The sequence below is a fragment of the Urocampus carinirostris genome, chromosome 17, assembly GCF_059441175.1.
Source record: "Urocampus carinirostris isolate Australia breed hairy pipefish chromosome 17, RoL_Ucar_1.0, whole genome shotgun sequence".
NCBI lineage: Eukaryota > Metazoa > Chordata > Actinopteri > Syngnathiformes > Syngnathidae > Urocampus > Urocampus carinirostris.
In genome coordinates this window covers 32,938,139-32,953,604 of record NC_142365.1, presented here as the reverse complement: position 1 = coordinate 32,953,604, position 15,466 = coordinate 32,938,139, and the positions used below count along the sequence as shown (strand labels likewise).

Below are 15,466 nucleotides of genomic sequence, written 5' to 3'. Positions count from 1 at the left end.
GTCCCTGATGAGGCCCACCACTGTTGTGTCGTCAGCATACTTCACGATGTGGTTTGTGGCGGACCTAGGGACGCAGTCGTGTGTCATCAAGGTGAACAGCAAGGGGCTCAGGACACAGCCTTGGGGGGAGCCCGTGCTGAGGTAGATGACATCTGAGATGTTCTGACCTATCCGCACTGATTGGGGTCTGTCACTGAGGAAGTCCAGCAGCCAGTTCTGCAGGGGGGTGTTGAAACCCAGGAGTCTCATTTTGTCTACCAGATGTTGTGGGATGATGGTGTTGAATGCTGAACTGAAGTCCAGGAACAGCATCCGCACATGGGTGTTCTTCTCCTCTAGGTGTGTCAGGCTCAGGTGAAGCGCAGAGGAGATGGCATCCCTGGTGGAGCGGTTTGTCCGGTAGGCAAACTGAAAGGGGTCGAATGAGGAGGGGAGACTGGAGGTGATGTGCTCTTTAACCAGTCTCTCAAAGCACTTCATTATGATAGGAGTCAGTGCAACGGGCCGGTAATCGTTGAATGATAAGATCTGGGGTTTCTTTGGCACAGGGATGATGTTGGCAATTTTGAAGCATGATGGTACTTTGGCTTGGTCTAGCGAGGTGTTGAAAATGTCTGTTAGTACACAAGCCAGCTGATCGGCGCACTCCCTAAGTACCCGCCCCGGAATGTTGTCCGGGCCTGGAGCCTTCCTTGTGTTGACCCCTCTCAGGGTCTTTCTCATGTCGGTTGAGTCCAGGTGGAGTGCTCTTTCGTCCTGATTTGGAACCGCTTTCGCTGCAGTGGTGCCGTTTTGTGCCTCGAACCTTCCAAATAATTTGTTGAGGTCATTCAGAAAGTCCATGCTAGTGTCCTGCACTGGGGCGGTGGTTGGCTTGTATTTGGTAATGGCCTGAATGCCTTTCCACATATCCCTGGTGTTGGTTGTATTGAGGAAACGTTCCTGGATTTTTTGACTGTGCGTTCGCTTTGCTAGTCTGATAGCACGGTTCAGGTTAGCCCTCGCTGATCTCAGCGCCTCCTTGTCACCAGATTTAAAGACAATGTTCCGTACTTTTAGTTGTTTGCGTATCTCAGCAGTCATCCAGGGCTTCTGATTGGCACGGGTGCATATAGTTTTGGTATTGCTGACGTCTTCTGCGCATTTACTGATATAGGCTGACACAGAAATGGCGTACTCATCTATATTTATTTTGTTGTTGTAAGTGGCAGCCGATTTAAACATGTACCAATCAGTGCAATCAAAGCAGTCCTGTAGTGCCTCCATTGCCCCCTCAGACCACACCCTCACCTGCTTCACTGTAGGTTTTTCTCTGGTCAGCAGGGGCTTGTATGCTGGAATTAGCATAACAGAAAGGTGATCTGATGAGCCAAGGTGGGGGCGAGGGGCTGCTTTATATGCACCTTTGATGTTTGTGTAGGCCAGGTCTAATGTGTTCCTACCTCTTGTAGCAAAATGTACATGCTGATGGAAATGCGGGAGAACTGTTTTCATATTGGCCTGGTTAAAGTCCCCCGCCGCAATAAAAATGCACTCGGTGTAAGCATGCTGCAGTTCACTCACAGTTCGGTAGAGAACGTCCATTGCCTCCTTCGTATTAGCGCTGGGGGGCACGTACACGGCAGTAATGATGGTCGCGCTAAACTCCCTCGGTAGGTAGAAGGGTCTGCAGATCACCGTCAAAAGTTCAATGTCTCGTGAGCAGTGATTCGAGATTATCTTCGCATTTCTACACCAGTTGTTGTTTGTATAAATGCATAGACCGCCACCCTTGCTTTTGCCGGTGAGCTCGCCGCTTCTATCAGCGCGGAAAGCAGTTAGCCCCACAATGCTAACAGCGTCATTCGGGATAGATGAGTTTAGCCATGTCTCCGTCAGAATTAAAGCACAACAGTTCGTCAACTCGCGGTTCGATGTGAATTCCACTTGTAAATGGTCCAGTTTGTTGTCCAGGGAGCGGACGTTGGATAGGAAAATGGATGGTAGAGGCGTTTTGAAGGGTTTGGCCTTCATCCGAGCCGTTAGCCCGGCCCGACAACCTCGTTTCCTTCCCCGGTCACAGCGCTTCCGCTTGCCACTTTTACTCGCTGCTTTGTAGGCCGCTGTGTTCTGTTGACGTAGCACTCCGAGGCTAAGTAAACACTCCAGAGTGATCGTCGAAATTTGCGCTGGATTTCTGGATGTTCGCATATCCAGCAAAAAACTGCGATCGTATATTAATCTGCAGTTAGAGTTGTCTTTGCTCGCCCTCATAAACTGAGTCGAAGATTGGGGTTTTTGACCAGAATGTGAGAAACATGTGCCTTTCTAATTGCAATTTGCATGGTGAGGAAATTTCTACGCTAATTTCATTTGTGCACAAGCTAAGAAGTTGTAGTCTTCCTCGGCGCATATATTCCACCGCTCTAAATCTTATCTTTTGTACTCGAGCGCTGCTGGTGGCTGTTAGAAAAATTACATAAATTGGCCGCATCACTGAATAAGCCGCATGGTTGAACGTTTGGGGAAAAAGTAGCGGCTTATAGTCCGGAATTTAAGGTAGTTTAAGTTTGCGATGACTTGTTGGTCCATGGGCTAGAGGATAGTGGTGGTGTTTGGTGGGAGGTACAGCACCTTAATAAATGAACACTCATCCAGTATATCATCTTCAAGGCTGGGCGGGTGGGCAGGATATCATCTTCAAGGCTGGGCGGGTGGGCAGGAGCATTATCAATTATTTCCTGCTTTGTTGCAATATCCAGAAAAACTATTTTCCGTTTCTTTTCTCCTTGCTGCTCACTTTTCCGTTTATTTTCTCCTTGCTGCCCACTTTTCCGAATATTGTTCTTGGGGTCTATCATTAATGTTTTGTAGTGCTAGCATATAGTAGAGTATAGTACAGTACTGGGGCAGCACGGCAGCGCAGTGGTGAGCGCGTGTGTGGCACAGTTCTGAAGTCGTGTGATTGAACCTTCTGTGTGGAGTTTGCATGTTCCCCCTGTGCTTGATTTGGTTTCCTCCAGGCACTCCAGTTTCCTCTCACATTCTGAAAACATATTTGTCAGGTGAATTAGCCGGTCCAAATTGTCCCTAGGTGTGAATGAGCGAGCGAATTGTCTGTCCCTGATCAGGTTGTCCCCTGCCCACTGCCAGAGGACGGCTGGGATGGGCTCCAGCACCCCCGCAACCCTACGGAGGATAAGCGGGGCAGATAATGGATGGATGGAGTACAGTACTACTTACAGAGCGGGAATGGGACCGGAAGTGGACATAAGAATAAAAAAATAAGCTGTTAAACACAAGAGCATGCCGGCGCTCACATATACAAATTGGGTTGCCAGTTACAGTACTGTGGAGCGCGGAAAAGCAGCACGCGCGGTACTGGCCAGTTTATTTGAATCCTGAAAAAACTTTCGTACCTCGAGGCATTTGTTTTACGCTCAGTTTGCTCGTAACCAGAAAATCCGTGTATAGAGATGTTTGTAAGTAGAGGTATGACTGTACTGCAAAACAGAGGGATACCGACATACCGACAAGAACTAAGTGCTTGCGCTGTGTTCTTCCCTTGGCCCATCTCTACCTCTAACCTGATCAAATTGCCCTGGGTGCTTTGCTGGCGTTAATGATTTTGGGCGTTTACAGTTTGTTCTGTGGGTTTTCACCATAACGTGTCTCAAAAGTGAACATATATTGTTTAATCAGCTTAAATCCATCCATCCATTATCTGCACCGCTTATCCTCAGTAGGGTCGCGGGGGTGCTGGAGCCCATCCCAGCTATCTCCGGGCAGTGGGCAGGGGACACCCTTAACTGGTTGCCAGCCAGTCGCAGGGCATACAAGGACAGACAATTTGCTCGCTCATTTACAACTAGGGACAATTTGCACCAGCCAATTAACCTGACATGCATGTTTTTGGAATGTGGGAGGAAACCGGAGTGCCCGGAGGAAACCCACGCAAGCACGGGGAGAACATACAAACTCCACACAGCAGGTTCGATCTCATGACCTCAAAACTGTTCCACACACACGCTAACCACTGCGCCGCCGTGCTGCCTTAATCAGCTTACATATATGGTTCGTGACTCCCTACCTTGACAACAATTTCAGGTCATAAAGAACCTCACATGGATGTTTTTGGACTGTGGCAGGAACAACAGCAAATAATTCAGACGTGTATGTGCTAACTCTTCCCTAAGCTATCCTCAGTTTTAGCTGGAAAATTAACACCAAGGACATTTTTCTTCTCAACTTCCCAGGGTGTTGTGTAGAGTTTAATGTTTGAGAACTCCATTCAATCCACTCAAAAATCCTGCATGATGCAAGCAGATGTCTATGTAATTTATGACTGTCCTGGTGTTTTAAAATTGATCTCCCTGCTTATCTCCAATCACCTGCTGCTCCAAACTTTTGGCTCCAAGATTTTGTATGCCCTCCCTCACATCGTCAGTCGTCTTCTTTGTCTTAGACTAGTATTTGCTGTCACAGTTATTTATGTAATATAAATGGGTGGCATTTTTTAGATAGGGTGGCGGAGGGCCGGAGATGAAAAGCACAATGAGTACACTGCGAGGAGCTGGGAGTTAAGAAAATCAAAGGGTCTCCAACCAGCAGCTGGATTGGACGAGGTGTAAATTTTACTGTCATGGGAATTACTATGAGAGCTTGGAAGAAAAATACACAGGATAGAACGCTTAATGGTAGGGGCCAGGTTGCCTTGGCAACACAAAGGAAAATGGAGGACCTGCTGTGCAAAGATTGGGAGAAAGATGAAGGGGAAGTTATCACCATCATCATCTGTGTTGTTTTGAAGCTTTGAAGGTTTACAGTTTGAACACGGAGGAGTTGGCTGGTGCGTGCGAATTATGATTTCATGTTTGATTTTTATTTTTTTAATGTGAGGTAACAGAAAGTTTAACTGTACTTCAAAATGTATTACATACGTCAAGTCAAGTCACATTTATGTGTATAGCCCTTAATCACAAAAAATGTCTCAAAGGACTGCACGGGATTACAATCACACCATCGCCTGATCTTAAACCAACATGCAGGCAAGGAAAAACTCAAAACCTCAGCGTGAGGAAAAGAGAAACCTTGAGAAAGGGCTTCACAAGGGGTAATTCCCCTTCCAGGATGACCAAGGTGAATCAATTAAGCATTAAGTTACAGTACATACCCACAATACTTCAATTTTTACACCCACAAACCAAGTCCACAATTTATACATCCAAAGTGAACAGTAGGAGAACTTATACTCTTAAAAGTTTCGGGGTTTCATTTCTGTATAATCAAAGTCATTTTCCTTTATTCCTCAAGTATCAATGACAAACAAATACAATGAGTAACTGCATCAACCACCGCTAACACAAAAAGACGACTTCATGTCTTTGTTGCAATCTGGCACTATCCTTCACAATGTCATTCTGCTGGCTGAAAACAAATTAGAATATACAAAATCGTTCTAAATTTACAACATCTACGTGTCTGCTTGTATGAATCACATGTCAACTTTCAAAGTGAAAAACATTTTAGATGTTTGAACTGGAATTTTAGAATCACAAGACTTTTATTGAAGTCAATTTAAAATTCATAGAATAGTGTAATTTCATTCTGAGGTCTTGACTTTTTTACCTTGCCCTCATGTAGGTTTCAGAACAGGGGGTGTTGTGTAGGTGGTCTGTGCAGCCTTTTGAGACTGTTCGTGATTAAGTGTGTCACAAATGAATATGAATTGACTCAAAATCAACTCATTTTTATCAATCCCAGGAACCAAACAGTAATGATGCCAACAGGGTTGACTGAACTCAACTTCACAACAGTTCCAGAAAACAGGTTGATTGTACACAAGGATGCATGGATTAAAAACAAGTGGATTTGGAGGGAAGTACAGGAAATTGATCTAGGACTTTGTCCAATGGAGCGACACTAACCACCTGCACCTGAACACCACCAAGACCAGGGAGATGTTAGATAGATAGATAGATAGATAGATAGATAGATAGATAGATAGATAGATAGATAGATAGATAGATAGATAGATAGATAGATAGATAGATAGATAGATAGATAGATAGATAGATAGATAGATAGATAGATAGATAGATAGATAGATAGATAGATAGATAGATAGATAGATAGATAGATAGATAGATAGATAGATACTTTATTCATCCCCGTAGGGAAATTAGAGGACTTCAGGAGGACTAGACCTCACCCGAAAACTGTAACTATCAAAGGAGAATGTGTAGAGTTTGTCCAGACCTACAAATACCTGGGTGTGCAGCTGGACAATAAACTGGACTGGACTGCCAACACAGAAGCTCTGTGCAGGAAAGGACAAAGTCGACTGTACTTCCTCAAAAGGCTGGCATCCTTCAACATATGCAAACAGCTCCTGCAAATGTTCGATGAGACTGTTGTGGCAAGCGCCCTCTTCTATGCGGCAGTGTGTTGGGGAGGCAGCGCTAAGAAGAAAGATGCCTCTCGTCTTAATAAACTGGTGAGGAAGGCGGACTCTGTTGTGGGCACAGAGCTGGACAGCCTGACCACTTTATGAAATGAAATGATCAGCTTTTATATAGCGCTTTTCAAGTCAATGAAGACTTCCCAAAGCGCCTTACAATGTGCTTCACATTTACAAATAGCGGCCGAGCAGCCATGTAAGGCGCAAACCTGCTTATTTGGGGCATTAGGGGTTCAGTGTCTTACCCACGGACACTTCAACATAACACAGAGGAGCCGAGATTCGGACTGCGATCTCTTGATCCCAAGACGAGTGCCCTACCTCCTGAGCTACTGCCGCCCTTTAGCTGAGAGATGGTCACTGAACAAGCTGCGGTCAATCATGGACAATTCCTTACATCCACTACACAGCATCATCTCCAAACAGAAGAGCAGCTTCAGCGACAGACTGCTGTCACAGACTGAGGAGATAATTTCATCCTCATGCCATGAGGCTCTTTAACTCCAACCACGGGAGTAAAGGCCCACATTAAACCCCTACCCCACATCTATCTATCTATCTATCTATCTATCTATCTATCTATCTATCTATCTATCTATCTCTCTCTCTCTCTCTCTCTCTCTCTCTCTCTCTCTCTCTCTCTCTCTCTCTCTCTCTCTCTCTCTCTCTCTCTCTCTCTCTCTCTCTCTCTCTCTCTCTATCTATCTATCTATCTATCTATCTATCTATCTATCTATATTCTTCATTTGTGTTAGGTGGGTTACAGAAAAACACTAATTAGTTACAGTTAGTAGTTTCTTTATAATCAAACCACTGCAAGTACAGTGCATCCGGAAAGTATTCACAGCGCTTCACTTTTTCCACATTTTGTTATGTTACAGCCTCATTCCAAATTGTATTAATTTAATCTCTTATCTCAAAATTCTTCACAAAATACTCCAATATGACAATGTGAAAAAGTTTTTTTTTTTTACTTTTTTGAATTTATTAAAAATAGAAAACTAAGAAATCACATTTACTTAAGTATTCACAGACTTTGCTTAATACTTTTTTGAACCACCTTTGGCAGCAAATACAGCCTCAAGTCTTTTTGAATATGATCCCACAAGTTTAGCACACCTATCTTTAGGCAGTTTTGCCCATTCTTCTTTGCAATAAGTCTCAAGCTCAATCAGGTTGGATGGGAGACGTTTGTGCACAGCCATTTTCAGATCTCTCCAGAAATGTTCGATCGGATTCAAGTCTGGACTCTGGCTGGGCCACTCCAGGACATTCACGGAGTGGTTCTGAAGCCAATCTTTTGAGATCTTGGCTGTGTGCTTTGGGTCGTTGTCCTGCTGAAAATCTCAAAATTGTACACAAAATACTCCATTATGACAATGTGAAAAAGTTTTTTTTTTTACTTTTTTCGAATTTATTAAAAATAGAAAACTAAGAAATCACATTTACATAAGTTTTCACAGCCTTTGCCATGAAGCTCAAAATTGAGCTCAGGTGCATCTTTTTTCCACTGATCATCCTTGAGATCTTTCTACAGCTTAATTGGAGTCCACCTGCAGTAAATTCAGTTGATTGGACATGATTTGGAAAGGCACACACCTGTCTATATAAGGTCCCACAGTTGAGTGTGCATGTCATAGCACAAACACCAAGCATGAAGTCAAAAGAACTGTCTGTAGACCTGCGAGACAGGATTGTTTTGAGGCACAAATCTGGGGAAGGATACAGAAAGATTTCTGCTGCTTTGAAGGTCCCAATGAGCACAGTGAGCTCCATTATTCGTAAATGGAAGACATTTAGGGGGATTTCATCAAAAACTGTATGCTTAAAGTCTGTGAGGAACTTTGCCCAGGCAAAAGACAACTTTTTTCAAACATCAGCCTGAGCAGAAATACCATTGCTGATCGCGTAGACCTAACAATCTAGAAGAGCAGCTTGTAACAAAGGGGAAAGATTTCAGCGCATATTCCCTGGCTGTGGACGAGAGCACAGACATTTCTGACATTGCCCAGATGTCAGTTTTCATCCGCGGAGTGGACTCCAGCCTCAACGTGACAGAGGAGTTGTTAGCGCTACGTCCTATGCACGGCACAACTACTGGACATGATTTGTATGAAGAGGTCTCAAGATGTGTAAACGAGATGGAGCTGTCTTGGGAAAAACTCGTGAGTCTGACAACAGACGGAGCACCTGCGATGTGTGGACAAAGGAGTGGACTGGTGGCAAAGATACGGAAGAAGATGCAGAAGGAAAACGTCACACGTGAGCTGACAGCTTATCACTGTATCATACACCAAGAGTCCTTGTGTGGTAAAGCCTTGAAAATGAAAGATGTAATGAGCACCATCACATGCACAGTTAACTTTATCAGAGCCAAAGGGTTAAATCACTACCAGTTTAAGTCATTTCTGTGCGAGTTAGAAACGGAGCATGGTGATTTGCCCTATCACACTGAGGTCCGGCGGCTAAGCCAGGGAAAGGTGCTGCGCAGGTGTTTCGAGCTTCGTGAGGAGATTTGTTTGTTCTTGGACAGCAAAGGGAAAGACACAACACAACTCCGAGACAAAAGGTTTTTGTGTGAAATGGCTTTTCTGTGTGACATTACGAGTCACCTGAACGCAATGAACCTGCAGCTGCAGGATCGGGCTCGTGTCAACTCTGAAATGTACACTACAGTGAAAGCATTTCAAGCCAAACTGACTCTGTGGGAGGCACAAATGCAGAAAGAAAACTTGAGTCACTTTCCTAGCTGTCAGACCATGAAAGATGAGCTATCTGCCAGTGTTTTCCCGAGCGCAGAGTTTGCTGATAAAATTATTATACTCGCTGCTGACTTTCGACACCGATTTGCCGACTTTGAAGCACAAAAAAGCAGGTTTGCACTGCTCAGCAATCCATTTGACGTTGATGTGGAAAGCTCACCGCCAAACCTCCAAATGGAGTTGATTGAGCCACAATGCGATGATGCGCTGAAGGCAAAATACGCAGCAGTGGGTGCTGCGGAGTTTGCGCGCTTCCTCCCCGACACAATGCCCCAGCTGCGCACCCAGGCTGCTCAAACATTGTCTATGTTTGGCAGCACATACCTGTGTGAACAACTGTTTTCCTTAATGAAACTGAACAAAACATCACACAGAAGTCAACTTACTGCTGAACACCTTCACTCAGTTCTGAGGATGTTCTCAGCTCAGAGCCTGACCCCGAACATTGATGAACTTGTGCAAAAGATGAAGCACTGCTAAGTATCTGCGTCAGCCTCAAACAAGTAATGTAGTGTTGTAGTAATACAGTAATGTATATAAATGTATGTAAATACAGTAATAATACAGTAATGTTTCCTGTGCAATTACACATTTGAATTTTTTACTCCGTTCAAGTTTAAAAGTTAAATATGCACATAAAGAAGGTCTTGTTTTTGGTTGTTCCCCTCGGGAATTTTAAAGCTTTATTGTCTATGTTCACTATGTTGTTTTTGTTTGCCGACTCCGTTCCTGGGAGTGTTTCTTGTTTTCGGCTTTTAATGGAAAATAGATCTTGATGTGGACAACAGTCTTTTGATAAAATTGTCTCCTATTTAGCAGAAAAAATGACTTTTGATTGTTATTATTTGTTAATCAGTAATTCCTTTTTTCACACTAACCCAGAGAAAGCACAGAAAGGAAAGTCAATGTACATTTGAGCAGGACAGATGAGGTCCAGTGTGTTGATTGCTATTGGTTTTAAGTAACAAGAGATTTTTTGCACTTTATTTTATTGTATTTCGAGGCAATATTTCTTTTTAATAATTTCAGATGATTGAATGATAGAAATTTGTTATGAGTTGTTGTTATGAGATATGTTATGAGTTTTTTATATAAAGGACATTTGTATTTTGTGCCTGCTGAAATTAAAAATGACTGACAGAGTCTTAAGAAAATATTGCTTTATTTATCCAATCATATTGTAATATATTTGTTATGTTTTCAGTAGGTTAAATCTTGGTTTCAGTAAAGATTGGACAGTCCGGCCCTCGGCTTGTAGCCAAATGTTTTATTTGGCCCTCCGTCCATTTGACTTTGACACCCCTGCTCTAGGAGAAATCTTCAAGGACTTACTAATGAATAGAGCCATATCTGATTTGCGAGCCATGGGTTAGCATCCCCTTCTTTGAAGTGTAATTTAAAACCCAACTTCTGGAAACCAAGCTTGGGGCAATTGTTTTGACCAGGCAGTTTGAGTTTAACAAATTGGATTTTGCTCTTTTTTTAATGTATCCACGCTGAGTAATCGGTGTGAGTGGCATCTTTTAGTGCAAAATTTGCCGATGTGGTTGCACGTGATGTCGCCTTGCTGTGTTCACATTTGTCTGCACTGGAAACCCTCTTGATGCAAGCTTTACATTCTCAACCAGAAAGCAAACATTCAGAACAGCTACGGCCCAGTAGAGCGTGCTAAGCAAACACGGGCAATTATGTTGTTTTTTACACGACTGTACACAAGTGTCCCACTACTTAGCTTGTAACTATGTGCAGTGTCCAAAACAACGTCTGCCCGGACCCCCGGGGCGTGCATCTTCTACGTCGGGCGTCCAACTAAACGTCTCTGCCCGGGTCGCCGACAACATTTTCAAGACAGAAAAGAAAAAAATATTTAGTTTGTATTTTTTTATTTTTTCATTTTTTTTCAAATCAAACGTTTACTTTATTCTGAATACAAAATCTTCGTTTGGTTTGGAACTTTGCATATTCTGGCAGCCAATCAGAAGCCTGCATCGAATAACTTTGTGCTTCCAGACTCTCCTGAGCGTTATAAGGTCGTGCTTTTGCATATCATTTTCCAAAGTAGATGCACAGAGAACATAAGAATAATCGATAAGTGGTTAAGAATCGAGCCAAAACCTCAGCCCTAGAAGAAAGATTGGAAAGAAGCTAACAAAATTTATAACGCTAAAAACGTAAACGTACATTAAAAGCATTGTGGAATGAGGAGTTCACGTGGCTTGTACCAGACGACGGAACGCAAACATTGCATGAATGAAGATGAGTACATGCTGATGGCGTATTGATCCGGTCGGTTGATGGTGGACGCATCAGGTTAGCACTGCTCGTTCTATGCGTTTATACTGTCATTGGCGTCGGTTTTAAGAGTATTGTTAATTATTAATTTTACAATTCTAACCATTTTAACATAGTTAGAAGTAAAGCAGCCGAGTCCTGCCATGGCCGGGCATTATACCGGCGGGCGGAGACGTAACTGCGTGAGATTCTTGCTCAAAGATGTTGTGGCAATTTCGGAGGGAATGTCAAGGACGGATTTTATTAACAAGTTTGTTGAAAAGATTCTGAAGTTTAAAAAGGAGGAGGTACATGCTGTCATAAAAATGACTTCTGGCAAAGGCTTTGATGTGAGTTTTGAAACGGCAGCTCTTTATCAAGAGTTTTGGAATCGCTTTGAGGGAGTGAGGTCCCAGTTTTCAGGATTTACAGTGGAGAAGCTGACTGATAATACTAACAAGATTGTCGTTGTTAGAATGTTTAGTGAAATGATCAGTGCTGATGACGTCTGTTATTGGTTGAGTAGATACTGCTCAGTAAAAGGCCAGGCTATGAAGGTGAGGTGTGAGAAAGGCTATTGGAATGGTGCCTGGAGGGTACCAGTCCAACTACGGCAAGATCCTCAGGGCTTTCAGGGACTGAAACAAATTCCGTCGACTATATTCCTGGGGGAAAACCGTGGCTTTATCCACTATCAAGGGCAACCGAAACTCTGTCGCAAATGTGGTGAGCATGGGCATCTGGCTGAGGTATGTGATCGAATTTTTTGTGGAAAGTGCAGAACAATTGGACATTCCTTTGAGGAATGTAGCAATAGCAGAAAATGCAATCTCTGTGGAGAAACGAATCACCTCTTTAGAAACTGCCCGAATTCGTTTGCTAACAAATTGAAAGCTAGGAAGGCAGTTAACAAAGACAACAAAGACAATGAAATGATGTCAGACAACATAGATAATGAAATGAATAAATGTCACAAAGACAATGAAGTGAATAAAGATAACAAAGACAATGAAATTAATAAAGTCATGGGAATACAAAATGAAAATGAACAAGAAATTAATGAAGTTATAGAAATACCCAATGAAGATGAACAGGAAATGAATAAAGTTATGGAAATACCCAATGAAATTGATCAAGAAATGCACAAAGAAATTGGACAAGACAAACAAATTGAAAAAACAGATGTACCTACCAAAACCCCTGGAGCAGAGACCAGAGAATCAAAATTGAAACAGGAAGAACCTGGAAATTCTAATTCGATTTCTCATAAAATACCTGAATTTGGACATGACAAACGAATAGAAAAAGCAACTGCCACTCCGAAAACACATATTAATCAGGAAGGGCCTGGAAGAGAGTTCAAATTAGCAAATTTGTTTGCTACGCCATTGCCGGGATTTGGAGAAGACAAACAAATCGAAAAGGCGAATGACTCTCCAAAAACCCATACGGGCACTGGAAAGAGGAGTAAAAGTAAGACAAAATTGGGAGTGGTGAAAAAACCAGAAACAAAGATAAGAGATTTAGAAGAAAGCCGATTGCCGGTGAATAAGCCCACAAGGGAACTGTATGAAGTTGAGACGGAGGAAGTCGGGGAGGGAAAAAACCTGACCCTTAGTGGGCAAGGAAGTAAGAGACCCCTTGATAGGTCCTCTGGCTCACCCCCTAACCCAGAAAAAAGGGGAAGACCTGGAACCACAGACAGAGAGTCAGAGGGTCCCAGAGTTTTCCCCGGTGAGTCTCAAAATGAGGTACTACTCTTAAGTGATGTGTCTGACACAGGTGACACTCTCGATGATCTCGATGATCACCAAAGAATGGACTCAGATCCCCCAGTTTTGTCTAACTAGTTTAAATACTTTTACAACAATTATGAACATTACATTCTCTACTATCAATGTGAGAAGTGTGAGATCAAAGGTTAAGGCTCACAGTGTTTTATCGTTCTTAAAAACTATCAGAACGGATGTGTTTTTACTACAGGAATGCTGCATCCCCTTTCTAAAAAATTATAAACAGTGGGAAGAGATTTGGCCATATCCGTCATTATGGAGTGGCTCGAATGAAAACCGTAACGATGGGGTAGCCATTTTAATAAACAACCCTCAACTCATCATAAAGGGGAGTACTGTGATGAGAGACGGACGCGCAATCTTAGCAAGACTTTCTTATATAGGGAATGATTTTAACCTCATTAACATATACGGCCATGCCGACAGACAACTCAGGTACGAACTTTTAGAGGACATCCAGTCGCATATGCTAGGCCATCAACCACTAATCGTGGGAGGAGATTTTAATTGCATCTTAAGTAGGAAGGATAGAAAGAGGAATGATGAGGAGTTTAAAGTAGATAAAACATCAACTTTATTACAAGACATGTGCCGGACATTTAAACTGGTGGACTGTTTCAAATCCATACATCCAGGAGAGGAGGGCTTCACCTGGTTCAGTAGTGACAATGCCAGAGCCTCTCGAATAGACTACATATTTACGAGGGGTTTAGCACAGAGTGATGCAAGATTAATTCCAGTTTTTTTTTCGGATCACTTGCTACTGTCCTGCTCTTTCTCATTTCCTTCAGGTATGACTGTTGGGAAGGGTTTGTGGAAGTTAAACTGCTCCCTGCTGGAGGATGAGGCTCTAGCCGCACAATACAGGGAGCTGTACAAAGACTGGCAGACCCTTCAAGACTCGTATGATTCACGAGCACAATGGTGGGAAATGACAAAGAAACGAACACAGACCTTTTTTAAAAATGCAGGGAAAAACAAGAAACTCAAAGAGATGAAACGCATGTCGGGACTACAAAGAAGACTCCAACGCTATTTCATCCTAACAGAAAAGGGGATGGACTTTAATGATGAAATCAAAGAGACCAAACAAGAACTAAACGCTTTGGCGGAAATAAAGAGCAAAGGCATCATAATAAAAAGCAGAGAAAGAGAAATAGAAGAAGGGGAAAAATGTACACGCTACTTTTTAAAAAAAAATATGGGCAAAAATGAGGGGATTTTTAAACTTCAAAACGAAAACGGGCAAATAACAAAGGAAAGTAGTGAAATAACCAGATTGGTCGAAGACTACTACAAAAAATTATTTGAAAAGAAAGAAACATATGAGAATGAAATGGGGCATGTATTAGATCATATTTCAAGATCAGTGCGTCAAGACCCCTTTTTAACATCGGACTTTACCCAAGACCAACTGAATGATTGCATAAAGACTATGAAAAAAGGCAAATCACCCGGGGAGGACGGACTCAACCTCGAATTTTACCGGACTTTTTGGGATATTTTAGCACCAGATCTGTTAACTGTTTTTAACGAATTTTCCAGTCGAGACCATATGCCAGACAGTTTCAGAATCGGGATAGTTACTCTATTGCACAAAAAAGGAGACAAAATTGACTTAAAAAACTGGCGACCCATAACGCTTTTAAACGTGGACTGTAAAATTTTCAGCAAGCTTCTAGCAACACGAATGTCTGTTGTCTTGGGAGACTTGGTTGATCCAGACCAAACCTGTGCCATTGTGGGAAGGAAGATCAGCGACAGTCTCGTGCTGATCCGTGACACCATTTGTTATGCAAGAGACAGAAACATGCGACTAGCGGTCCTAAACCTAGACTTTGAAAAAGCCTTTGATCGAGTCTCGCACCAATACCTCTTCAGGGTATTGCAAAAATGTGTTTTTCCCCAAAAATACATCAATTGGGTAGGACTGCTATACCGAGACATCTACAGCAAATTCATGATTAACGGGAATTTATCGGAAGCAATCGAGATCAACTGCGGTGTACGTCAAGGTTGCCCTATGTCTCCCCTTCTCTATGTTCTTTGCATTGAACCTTTGGCACAAATGTTAAGAAAAGATAGATTTGTCGAAGGCATCAATATCCCAGGAAGTGGGGGACAAATTACCAAGTGTGTTTTGTACATGGATGATTTTAATATTTTGTGTACTGACCGCGCATCTGTTGAAAGAGCCCTTG

General features: G+C 42.7%; 1 pseudogene; it reads left to right on the top strand.

Annotated features, from left to right (window-relative positions):
* The first annotated feature begins 5,109 nt into the window (after positions 1-5,109).
* Positions 5,110-9,681, top strand: LOC148349835 (general transcription factor II-I repeat domain-containing protein 2 pseudogene; annotated as a pseudogene).
* Positions 9,682-15,466: the final 5,785 nt, after the last annotated feature.